This window comes from Mustela erminea, chromosome X (assembly GCF_009829155.1).
Source record: "Mustela erminea isolate mMusErm1 chromosome X, mMusErm1.Pri, whole genome shotgun sequence".
Taxonomy (NCBI): domain Eukaryota; kingdom Metazoa; phylum Chordata; class Mammalia; order Carnivora; family Mustelidae; genus Mustela; species Mustela erminea.
This window is the reverse complement of record NC_045635.1, coordinates 29,609,485-29,622,137: the sequence shown is the minus strand read 5'-3', so window position 1 is coordinate 29,622,137 and position 12,653 is coordinate 29,609,485. Positions and strand designations below refer to the sequence as shown.

The 12,653-nt window shown below is 36.6% G+C and overlaps 1 non-coding gene and 1 pseudogene across 1 annotated transcript; one reads left to right on the top strand and one right to left on the bottom strand.

Annotated features, from left to right (window-relative positions):
* Positions 1–457: 457 nt before the first annotated feature.
* LOC116582220 lies at positions 458–1,264 on the bottom strand (annotated as a pseudogene).
* Positions 1,265–11,616: 10,352 nt separating this feature from the next.
* Positions 11,617–11,723, top strand: LOC116583746. The gene has a single exon (XR_004282860.1). It is a non-coding gene; the product is annotated as a U6 spliceosomal RNA (small nuclear RNA).
* Positions 11,724–12,653: the final 930 nt, after the last annotated feature.

The following is a 12,653-nucleotide window of genomic DNA, read 5'->3' as shown; positions in this document are numbered from 1 at the left end:
ACTATATTTTTCACCCCAAGCTCTAAAAGAGAAATACAAATTATTACAAACAATAAACTTTAAGACCTATGCTCTTTTGTACGAAACTTTCCACAAATACATCTAAAATTTCCAACAAATATATATTACCATGAAGCATATTTTAGTTAAAACCTTCCATCTAAGGAGCTGAATATAAGAACAGATGAAGAACACATATTCAAAAAATATTTTCAGTTAAAAAATGATAAGCATAACCTGTATTCTGATCACCATATCCTCAAATTTCCTTTCTATATTCACTTTCTGGCCAACGAAAAACAGGTTTCTGTCCCAAGATTTTTTTTTTCTGAATACAATGGACATTTTACTGCACTTATGTTAAATTATTTTGCTATATTTTAAAATAACTATTTCTACCTTTTTTTTTTTAGAACAATAAGCATCCTTACTACATGACTGAAGACAGGAGGGAGATTTATTTGCCTTTCCAGGCTTTGATTTTCTTCAGCTAGAACTCTAGCTCTTTGCCCTTCAGCACATAGCCATCTGCTCATCCACACTGCACTGGTCTTAAAGAGATGCATGCAAGAAGCTTGTTCTGATGAAACTACTCCTCCAGAAGACTGTTGGTTTTGACATTCTTTTTCCTTCATCATATTTTTTCTGAATTTTCTTTGATCATTTTTTGTTTAAAATCTCTTCTTCCTAGGGAGTCCTTCTTGAGGCCCAGGGGCAGTGTACAATGGGACCTTTCCATGCTCTTGCTGCTGACCAGTACATTGTTGGATGCACTGTAGACAACATCAATAATCCTTGTTTTGCACATAAATCACTTGGAGCCTCAGGAGAAGTTCCCCATCATTTCCCATGTCCAGCCCCTAGGCAAGGTACCTTTTTTTTTTTTAAGATTTTATTTATTTATTTGAGAGAGAGATAGAGAGAAAGAGAAAGAGTATGAGCTGGGGGAGGAGCAAGGGGTGAGGGACAAACAGACTGCCTGCTGAGTAGGGAGCCCAACGCAAGGATCTATTGCAGGACCCTGAGATCATGACCTGAGCTGAAGGCAGATGCTTAACCGACTGAGCCACCCAGGCCCCCAGCATGGTACTTCTTACTGACTCCCAGACTATAGACTGTGTGTGTGCGCATTGGGGGCCAATCTTACTGTTGGCAGCAGGGCACCCCAGTCATACTTTGACTTCTTGTGGAAGGTCTTTCTCCTGCCCCTGGTCTTGCAGCTATTGTGTCACTAATCCTGAGAGATGCCCACCCCTACTGGCATAGGCTGCCAAAGAGTTATTTCTACCTTCCTGAAAGTCTTTTTTTCACTTTGCTTTCAGAAAGTCATATTTTTCTCTTTATACCTATTTTTTGTCACTTAGGTATATTCTTTATTTTTAAATTTTTTTTCCAGCTTTATTAGATATGTTTGACAAAATAAAAAAGTGTATGTACTTAAAGTGTACAATATGGTGTTTTGAAGTAAATATACCTTGTGTAATGATTACATACTTAATATATCCATCACCTCACATAGTTCCATTTTGTGTGTGTGATGAGAGCACTTAATATCTATTCTACTAACAAATTTCAATTATACAATACATTATTATTTATAATTACTATGCATTCTTTTGTAGTTCCTCTTGATGGCTATTCTTTAGATATTAACATTTCTTAAACTTATTACTAGGTCTATTTCTTACTCTATATATTCCTTTGGTTAATCTTACCTTCTCCTACCTTTTCAAAATAAGATTTATCCTGACTTGATAATTATCTGGATGTAGAGACTGAGGAAAGATAGGAATTTAGGATGGCACCTACGGTCCTTGATTGAGCAGTTTAATGAATTGCTATTATAATGAAAACAGAAGAAACAGGCTTTATAAGAAAAAATGTTAGTTTTTATCATGATGAGTTTGCAATGCCTGTTGTTCAAAGTTAGAGATATTCAGTAGCTAGCTGGCTGTACAGTCCTAAATAGTAAAATATATTCAGTGGAGGTGTGTGTGTGTGTGCATATACATATATATATATATATATATATATATGACATATATATAACAACTGTCAGCACTTAGGAAGCAACTGAAACCATGAAACTAGATGACTATATTGTAGAATAATCTGTAGGGTAGGAAAATGGGAGAGAAAAAAAAGCAAAAGCCAGCGCTCTATAAAACACCAGTATTTAAGAGTTAAACAGAAGCAAGCTTCATAAAATAAATATGAGCAGTCAGAGTAATGGGAGAAAACTCAGGAGACTGTGATATAATGAAATCAAAGAAAATATATGCTTGATACAGAGTTGGTTGCTTACTTAACAGCAATTCCTTCAATATAATTTTATAAAATCTAAATTGTGTTAAGTCAGCAATATGCCCAGGGAAGTGTTGGGGGGATATCCATAGCCACAGAGGATGAATCATGATTGGTCTTAACAAAGCATGCTAATCTCATACTCCTTTGCTGGTGATTTCATAGATTTGTTTGTGACAAAATGCTAGTCAATGAGAAGTTAAGAGAAATCTTCTGGAGGATTCTAAGAAAGGACTACAGTTCTGTGATTGTATATAATTAGAGATATTTATTACTTAAGCCACTAATAGTAACATTTGCTATTAATTTTGTCCAAGCATCTCATATGTGATAAATACCTTGATTACTAAAAAGTTGGGAGCTATAAACAACAGTCCCTAAATTGTGAAAAGTAGATAAGGAAAGGAGGGCAAATGAGGGCATGTAGTGACCCAGTCATATCAGGATGAGAAACTTACTACTCTTTCTGTTTGGAACAAAACATGTGGTCAATTTTTTCCTGTTATATCATATCATTCAATCTATATGCCAAATGATGACATATCCTAAGAAGTGTGAGTTAATTTCAGGATATTGTCATGTGTTGTCTCTTTCTTGAAGCTTCTAGAAGAGAGAGGGGTGCTTAGGTTAAATAGGAATAGTCAGATAGAACTAAAAAAATAAGAACAAGTGAAAAGATAGAAGCTAGAAGAAGGAAATAAATAATAAAAATTAGAGCATAGATAAATGACAGAGAAGAGAAAAACAATGGAGAAAATCAAAAAACTCAAATTGGAGAACTTTTTAAAAATTTTTTTATTTTTTATAAACATATAATGTATTTTTATCCCTAGGGGTACAGGTCTGTGAATCATCAGGTTTATACACTTCACAGCACTCACCATAGCACATACCCTCCCCAATGTCCATAACCCCACCCCCCTTCTCACAACCTCCCTCCCCTCAGCAACCCTCAGTTTGTTTTGTGAGATTAAGAATCACTTATGGTTTGTCTCCCTCCCAATCCCAACTTGTTTCATTTATTCTTCTCCTACCCCCTTAACCTCCATGTTGCATCTCCACTTCCTCATATCCTCAGATCATATGATAGTTGACTTTCTCCGCTTGACTTATTTCGCTAAGCATGATAACCTCTAGTTCCATCCACGTCGTCGTAAATGGCAAGATTTCATTTCTTTTGATGGCTGCATAGTATTCCATTGTGTATATATACCACATCTTCTTGATCCATTCATCTGTTGATGGACATCTAGGTTCTTTCTATAGTTTGGCTATTGTAGACATTGCTGCTATAAACATTTGGGTGCACGTGCCCTTTCAGATCACTATGTTTGTATTGTTAGGATAAATACCCAGTAGTGCAATTGCTAGGTCATAGGGTAGTTCTATTTTCAACATTTTGAGGAACCTCCATGTTGTTTTCCAGTGTGGTTGCACCAGCTTGCATTCCCACCAACAGTGTAGGAGGGTTCCCCTTTCTCTGCATCCTCACCAGCATCTGTCATTTCCTAACTTGTCAATTTTAGTCATTCTGACTGGTGTGAGGTGATATCTCATTGTGGTTTTGATTTGTATTTCCCTGATGCTGAGTGATATGGGTCACTTTTTCATGTGTCTGTTGGTCCTCTGGATGTCTTCTTTGCAGAAATGTCTGTTCATGTCTTCTGCCCATTTCTTGATTAGATTATTTGTTCTTTGGGTGTTGAGTTTGCTAAGTTCTTTATAAATTTTCGACACTAGCCCTTTATCTGATATGTCATTTGCAAATATCTTCTCCCATTCTGTCAGTTGTCTTTTGGTTTTGTTAATGGTTTCCTTTGCTGTGCAAAAGCTTTTGATCTTGATGAAATCCCAATAGTTCATTTTTGCCCTTGCTTCGCTTGCCTTTGGCGATGTTCCTAGGAAGATGTTGCTGTGGCTGAGGTCGAAGAGGTTGCTGCCTGTGTTCTCCTCAAGGATTTTGATGGATTCCTTTCTCACATTGAGGTCCTTCATCCATTTTGAGTCTATTTTTGTGTGTGGTGTAAGGAAATGGTCCAATTTAATTTTTCTGCATGTGGCTGTCCAATTTTCCCAACACCATTTATTGAAGAGGCTGTCTTTTTTCCATTAGACATTCTTTCCTGCTTTGGCAAGATTAGTTGACCATAGAGTTGAGGGTCTATTTCTGGGCTCTCTATTCTGTTCCATTGATCTATGTGTCTGTTTTTGTGCCAGTACCATGCTGTCTTGATGACGACAGCTTTGTAATAGAGCTTGAAGTCCGGAATTGTGATGCCACCAAGCTTGGCTTTCTTTTTCAATATTCCTTTGGCTATTCGAGGTCTTTGCTGGTTCCATATAAATTGTAGGATTTTTTGTTCCATTTCTTTGAAAAAGATGGATGGTACTTTGATAGGAATTGCATTAAATGTGTAGATTTCTTTAGGTAGCATAGACATTTTCACAATATTTATTCTTCCAATCCATCAACATGGAACATTTTTCCATTTCTTTGTGTCTTCCTCAATTTCTTTCATGAGTACTTTATAGTTTTCTGAGTATAGATTTAATGCCTCTTTGGCTAGGTTTATTCCTAGTTATCCTATGGTTTTGGGTGCAATTATAAATGGGATTGACTCCTTAATTTCTCTTTCTTCTGACTTGTTGGTGGTGTAGAGAAATGCAACTGATTTCTGTGCATTGATTTTATATCCTGACACTTTACTGAATTCCTGTCCAAGTTCTAGCAGTTTTGGAGTGGAGTCTTTTGGGTTTTCCACATATAGTATCATATCATCTGCGAAGAGTTTTGATCAGGAAGGAAAGCTGTACTTTGTCAAATGCTTTTTCAGCATCTATTGAGAGGATCATATGGTTCTTGTTCTTTCATTTATTAATGTGTTGTATCACATTGATTTGCATATGTTGAACCAACCTAGAATAAATCCCACTTAGTCATGGTGAATGATCCTCTTAATGTACTGTTGAATCCTATTGGCTAGTATTTTGGTGAGAATTTTCGTGTCTGTGTTCATCAAGGATGTTGGTCTGTAGATCTCTTTTTTGATGGGATCCTTGACTGGTTTGGGGATCAAGGTGATGCTGGCCTCATAAAATGAGTTTGGAAGTTTTCCTTCCATTTCTATTTTTTGGAACAGTTTCAGGAGAATAGGAATTAGTTCTTCTTTAAATGTTTGGTAGAATTCCCCCGGGAAGCCGTCTGGCCCTGGGCTTTTGTTTGTTTGGAGATTTTTGATGGCTGTTTCAATCTCCTTACTGGTTATGGGCTGTTCAGGCTTTCTATTTCTTCCTGGTTCAGTTGTGGTAGTTTATGTGTCCCTAGGAATGCATCCATTTCTTCCAGATTGTCGAATTTGTTGGCATAGAGTTGCTCATAATATGTTCTTATAATTGTCTGTGTTTCTTTGGTGTTAGTTGTGATCTCTCCTCTTTCATTCATGATTTTATTTATTTGGGTCCTTTCACTTTTCTTTTTGATAAGTCTGGCCAGGGGTTTATCAATATTATTAATTCTTTCAAAGAACCAGCTCCTTGTTTCGTTGATTTGCTCTATTGTTTTCTTTTTTTTTTTTTTTTGGTTTCTATTTCATTGATTTCTTCTCTGATCTTTATGATTTCTCTTCTCCTGCTGGGTTTAGGGTTCCTTTCTTGTTCTTTCTCCAGCTCCTTTAGGTGTAGGGTTAGGTTATGTACCTGAGACCTTTCTTGTTTCTTGAGAAAGGCTCGTACCACTATATATTTTCCTCTCAGGACTGCCTTTGTTCTGTCCCACATATTTTGAACCATTGTGTTTTCATTATCATTTGTTTCCATGAATTTTTTCAATTCTTATTTAATTTCCTGGTTGACCCATTCATTCTTTAGTAGGATGCTCTTTAGCCTCCATGTATTTGAGTTCTTTCCAACTTTCCTCTTGTGATTGGGTTCTAGCTTCAGAGCACTGTGGTCTGAAAATATGCAGGGAATGATCCCAATCTTTTGATACCGGTTGAGACCTGATTTAGGACCCAGGATGTGATCTATTCTGGAGAATGTTCCATGTGCACTAGAGAAGAATGTGTATTCTGTTGCTTTGGGATGAAATATTCTGAATATATCTTTGATGTCCATCTGGTCCAGAGTGTCGTTTAAGGCCTTTATTTCCTTGTTGATCTTTTGCTTGGATGATCTGTCCATTTCAGTGAGGGGAGTGTTAAAGTCCTCTACTATTATTGTATTATTGCTGATTTGTTTCTTTAATTTTGTTATTAATTGGTTTATATAGTTGGCCACTCCCACGTTGAGAGCATAGGTATTTAAAATTGTTAGATCTTTTTGTTGGACAGATCCTCTGAGTATGGTATAGTGTCCATCCTCATCTTTTATTATAGTCTTTGGCTTAAAATCTAATTGATCTGATATAAGGATTGCCACTCCTGCTTTCTTCTGATGTTCATTAGCATGGTAAATTCTTTTCCACCCCCTCACTTTAAATCTGGAGGTGTCTTTGGGTTTAAAATGAGTTTCATGTAGGCAACATATAGATTTTTTTTTTTATCCATTCTGATACCATGTCTTTTGATTGGGGCATTTAGCCCATTAACATTCAGGGTAACTATTGAGAGTTATGAACTTAGTGACATTGTATTGCCTAGAAGGTGACTGTTAATGTATATTGTCTCTGTTCCTTTTTAATCTACTACTTTTAGGCTCTCTCTTTGCTTAGAGGATGCCTTTCAATATTTCCTGTAGAGCTGGTTTGGTGTTTGCAAATTCTTTCAGTTTTTGTTTGTCCTGGAAGCTTTTAATCTCTCCTATTTTCAATGATAGCCTAGCTGGATATAGTATTCTTGGCTGCATGTTTTTCTCATTTAGTGCTCTGAATATATCATGCCAGCTCTTTCTGGCCTGCCAGGTCTCTGTGGATAAGTCTGCTGCCAATCTAATATTTTTACCATTGTATGTTACAGACTTCTTTTCCAGGGCTGCTTTCAGGATTTTCTCTTTATCACTAAAACTTGTAAATTTTACTATTAGGTGACGGGGTGTGGACCTATTCTTATTGATTTTGAGGGGTGTTTTTTGCACCTCCTGGATTTTGATGCTTGTTCCCTTTGCCATATTGGGGAAATTCTCCCCAATAATTCTCTCCAGTATACCTTCTGCTCCCCTCTCTCTTTCTTCTTCTCCTGGAATCCCTATTATTCTAATGTGTTTTGTCTTATGGTGTCACTTTTCTCTCGAATTCTCCCCTCATGGTCCAGTTGTTGTTTGTCTCTCTTTTTCTCAGTTTCTTTATTCTCTGTCATTTGGTCTTCTATATCTCTAATTCTTTCTTCTGCCTCATTTATCCTAGCAATGAGAGCCTCCATTTTTAATTACACCTCATTAATAGCTTTTGTTATTTCAACTTGGTTAGATTTTAGTTCTTTTATTTCTCCAGAAAGGGCTTATATATCTCCCGAGAGGGTTTCTCTAATATCTTCCATGCCTTTTTCGAGCCTGGCTAGAACCTTGAGAATTATCATTCTGAACTTTAGATCTGACATATTACCAATGTCTGTATTGATTAGGTCCCTAGACTTCGGTACTGCCTCTTGTTCGTTTTTTTGTGGTGAATTTTTCCACCTTGTCATTTTGTCCAGATAAGAGTATATGAAAGAGCAAGTAAAATACTAAAAGGGTGGCAACAACCCCAGGAAAATATGCTTTAACCAAATCAGAAGAGATCCATAAAGAGAGGTTCAGAAAGAAAAAAAGAAAGGAAGAAAGAAAGAAAGAAAGAAAAGAAACAATTAAAAAAAGAAAATGAATAAAGTAAAAGTATAAAAAGAAAAAAAAAATATAGATATATTAGATAAACTAGTAAAAATGTGTTAAAAAAGAAAAGGGTAAAAGTTAAAAAAGTTTAGCAGAAGGCGAGGGAAAAAATTGAAAAAGAAAAAAAATTAAATTAACTACAAGACTAAAGAATCATGTGGAGAAAGCCATGAGTTCTGTGCTTTGCTTTCTCCTCCTCTGGAATTCTGCTGGTCTCCTTGGTATTGAAACTGCACTCCTTGGTAGGTGAACTTGGTCTTGGCTGGATTTTTTGTTGATCTTCTGGGGGAGGGGCCTGTTGTAGTGATTCTCAAGTGTCTTTGCCCCAGCAGAATTGCACCGCCCTTACCGGGGGCCGGGCTGAGTAATCTGCTCAGGTTTGCTTTCGGGAGCTTTTGTTCCCTGAGTGCTTTCCATAGAGTTCTGGAGGATGGGAATGAAAATGGTGGCCTCTCGGTCTCTGGCCCTGAGGAGCTGAGAGCCCGGGAACCCCTTCTCAGTGCGCCCTCAGAGAACAGTGCCCAATTACTCCCATCTCCGTGGTCTCTGGCCGTGCTTCTTGCTCAACAAGTCTGTGACTGGTTCAAGGTAACCCCGAGCTGGGAGCTCACTCCTCAGCTCTGTCTCTGTAGCTGCCTACCCGTTCTAATACCTGTAAGTTCTGCAACACTCAGACACCTCCGATCCTTCTGTGACCCTGCGAGACCTGAGGCCATGCTGACCCCGTGTAGACTTCACCCCAGTTTAGCCTCTGGAGCGATGTCCCTCAGCAGAACAGACTTTTAAAAGTCCCAATTTTGTGCTCCGTTGCTCTGCTGCTTGCCGGGAGCTGGCCCCTCCCCCCAGGGTCTATCTTCCCCTCGCCTTGGATTCATTTCTCTGCCAGTCCTACCTTTCAGAAAGTGGTTGATTTTCTGTTTCTAGAATTGCTGTTCTTCTCTTTGATCTGCCGTTGAATCTGTACGTGTTTGCAATCTTTAGATAAGCTATCTAGCTGATCTCCTGCTACCTGAAGTATTCTCAGCCTGCTACTTCTCCGCCATCTTGACTTCTCCTCTCTCAAATTGGAGAACTTTGATGAAATAGACAAATTCTTAGGAACACAAATATACCATTACTAAATTATGAAGAAATGGAAAATCTGGGTGTGGTGCATACACAATGAATCTCTGAACACTGAAAAATAAAATTAAAAGAAAAGAACTTGGAGAAAAAAAAAGAAATGGAAAATCTGAATAGACTTATAATTAGTAAGGAGGTTAAATCAGTAATCAGAAATTTCCCAGTAACAAAAAGCCCTGGGTCTGATAGTTTCATGGGCAAATTCTACCAAACATTTAAAGAAGAATTAATAATAATACTTCTCAAATTTTCCAGAAAATCCAGGAATAGAGAATGCTACAAAAAAAATTTCCAAAGGAGTATAATTAACAAGGTAGGAGAAGAGAAAAAGTGGAATCATATAAAATAATTAAAACCAAAGAAGCAGAAAAGTGTGGACAAAAAATAAGGAAAGTAGAAAATAGTTATACATATGGCACATATTAATTAACATAATTAATTAAATACATAATTAATAATAATTAATCAATAATCACTTTAAATTTCAATGTTCTACATATGCCAAATAAAAAACAGAAACTTAAAGAATGGATAAAAAGACAAGACCCAACCACGTGTTGTTTACAAGAAACCCACTTCTATTTTTTTAAAATATTTTATTTATTTATTTCAGAGAGAGAGAGAGAGAGAGACACACACACAGGGAGCATAAGCATGAGCGGTGGGGAGGGCCAGAGGGAGAAGAATCCCTGCAAAGCAGAGATCCTGATGTGGGGCTCAATCCCAGGACCCAAGGATCATAACCTACCTAAGGTGAAGGCAGATGCTTAACCTACTAAGCCACCCATACACCTCAAGAATTCCACTTTAAACATAACATACAGCTATATTAAAAGTGAAAGGATGGAGAATGATAGATAATGCTAACGCTAATCTAAAAAGCTTGCATAGCCATATTAATGTCAAGTAAACCGCACATTAGAACAAGGAAAATTTTCAGGAATTAAAAAGGACATTTTATCATGATAAACTGGTCATTTCCCCAAAATGAAATAATGTAACAATCTTAATCTGCTTGTGCTTAATGGGAGAATGTCAAAATGAGTGAAGTAAAACTGATAGAACTGCAAGGAAATATAAATAAATCTACTATTACAGTTGGAGACTTCAACACCCCTCTATCAGTAATTGACAGACCAGCAGGCAGAAAATCAGTGAGGTTACAGTTGAATAGAGCAGTGCCATCAATCAACTGAATCTAATTGACATTTATAAAACTCTTCATCCAACAACAGGAAAATACACATTCTTCTCAAGCTCACATGAAACATTCAACAAAATAGACTACCTTCTGGATTATAAAACACACTTTAAGAAATTTTTTAAAAAGAGAGATCATAGGGGCGCCTGGGTGGCTCAGTGGGTTAAGCCTCTGCCTTCGGCTCAGGTCATGATCTCGGGGTCCTGGGATCGAGCCCCACATCGGGCTCTCTGCTCGGTGGGGAGCCTGCTTCCTCCTCTCTCTGCCTGCCTCTCTGCCTACTTGTGACCTCTGTCCGTCAGATGAATAGATCAATAAAATCTTAAAAAAAAAGAGAGATCATACTTTCAAACCACAGTGGTATTAAGCTACAAAATAAAAGGAAGGTAACTAGAAAATAATTGGAGAGTAAACAACACACTTATAAATAGCAAATGGGTCAAAGATGTCCCAAAAGAAGTTTAAATTTTTTTTGAACTAAGTGAAAGTGAAAATACAACTCACCAAAATGTGTGTGATTTGGTAAACAGCATGCTTAAGGGGACATTTATAACATTGAATGCATATGTTGGTAAAGAAAAAAAATCTAATTTTAATACTACAAGCTTTCACCTTAGGAAACTAGAGGAGAAAGGAAATAAACCTGAAGCAAAGAGAAGAAAAGAAAAAGTAGAGGAGAAATGAAAGAAATTGAAAACATGAAAGCAATAGAAAACTAGTAAAACTAAAGTTGGTACTTGGAAAAGATTTGGGACATTGATAAAACTCTAGCCAGGCTGACCCACAGGGGGAAAAAAGGACCCATATTCCTAATATCAGAAAAAAGGAAGATATCATTACTGATCCCAAATCATTAAAGGGATAACAGAATATTCTGAAGAAGTCTATGCCCACAAATTTGATAATCTGGATAATATGGACAAGTTACTTGAAAAAGGTAGCTACCACAATTCACACAAGCAGAAGTATATAACTGAAATAAGTCTATATCTATGAAAGGAATTTAATTAATAATTAATTACCTTCCAAAACAAAGCACCAGGCCCAGATGGTTGCACTGGTAAATTCTACTGTAATTTAAGAAATGATACCAATTCTTTACAATCTCGCCCAGCCAATGGAAGCAGAGGGAATACTCTCTGACTCACTCTATAAAGCCAGCATTTTTCTAATATCAAAAGCTCATAGTGCTCACTTTGGCAGCACATATACTAAAATTGGAACGATACAGAGAAGATTAGCATGGCCCCTGCGCAAGGATGACATGCAAATTCGTGAAGTGTTCCATATTAAAAAAAAAAAAAAAAGCTCATAAAAACATTACAAGAAAGGAAAAGTGCAGACCAGTATCTGTAATGAACATAAATGCAAAAATCCTCAACACAATATTTACAAATTGACTTCAACAATGTATAAAATGAATAATACATAATGACCAAGTCAGATTTATTCCATATAAAAAAATCTCATTCATTATTCAAAAATAAATTAATATAATTAATCCAGCATATCAACAACAAATAGTTCATCCCCCTGAAGGCAGAAAATCAATACTAACACTTTCCAGTAAGTTTTGATGTATACTGTGGACCAAACAACAACAACAACAAAACAAAAACAAACCAAAAACAAACCTGTGAATCCCTTCCCCCCCAACTTAAAATAAAGTTATTTTATTCATTCTCCATCACTGTATAATGAATACATTGGGGACAGGAAATTTATATTTTTTAGATAGAGGAGGCACACCTGAACTTAATAAATAAGTGCAAAAAACAAACATCATTTCTTTCAAGCTAGATTTGTTAACTAGATAAGCTTTCTCACTTTGAAAGGCTATAAATGCATTGATAAAGAAAAGAAAAAAATTAATATGTACATATTGGGCAAAAGCACCTGTATATTTAAATAGGAAATCAGTGGGCATGTCACTGTTGGTAGCTTTCCCAAAGTCCCAATAGCCTCCCCATTCCTTAGTTTATAGAAATTCAATTTATTCAGGTAGCAGTATGTCTGTCATTCTCCAAGCCTTAGGGAAACCATGATTGACATAAACCAAGCAAAATAATCCCATTACGATGTCTGTTGATGTCTTCTGCCTGTTTCTTGATTGCATTATTTGTTCTTTTATTTGGGTATAGCGTTTGATAAGTTCTTTATAGATTTTGGATACTAGCCCTTTATCTGGCTTGTCGTTTGCAAATATCTTATCCCATTCTGTCAC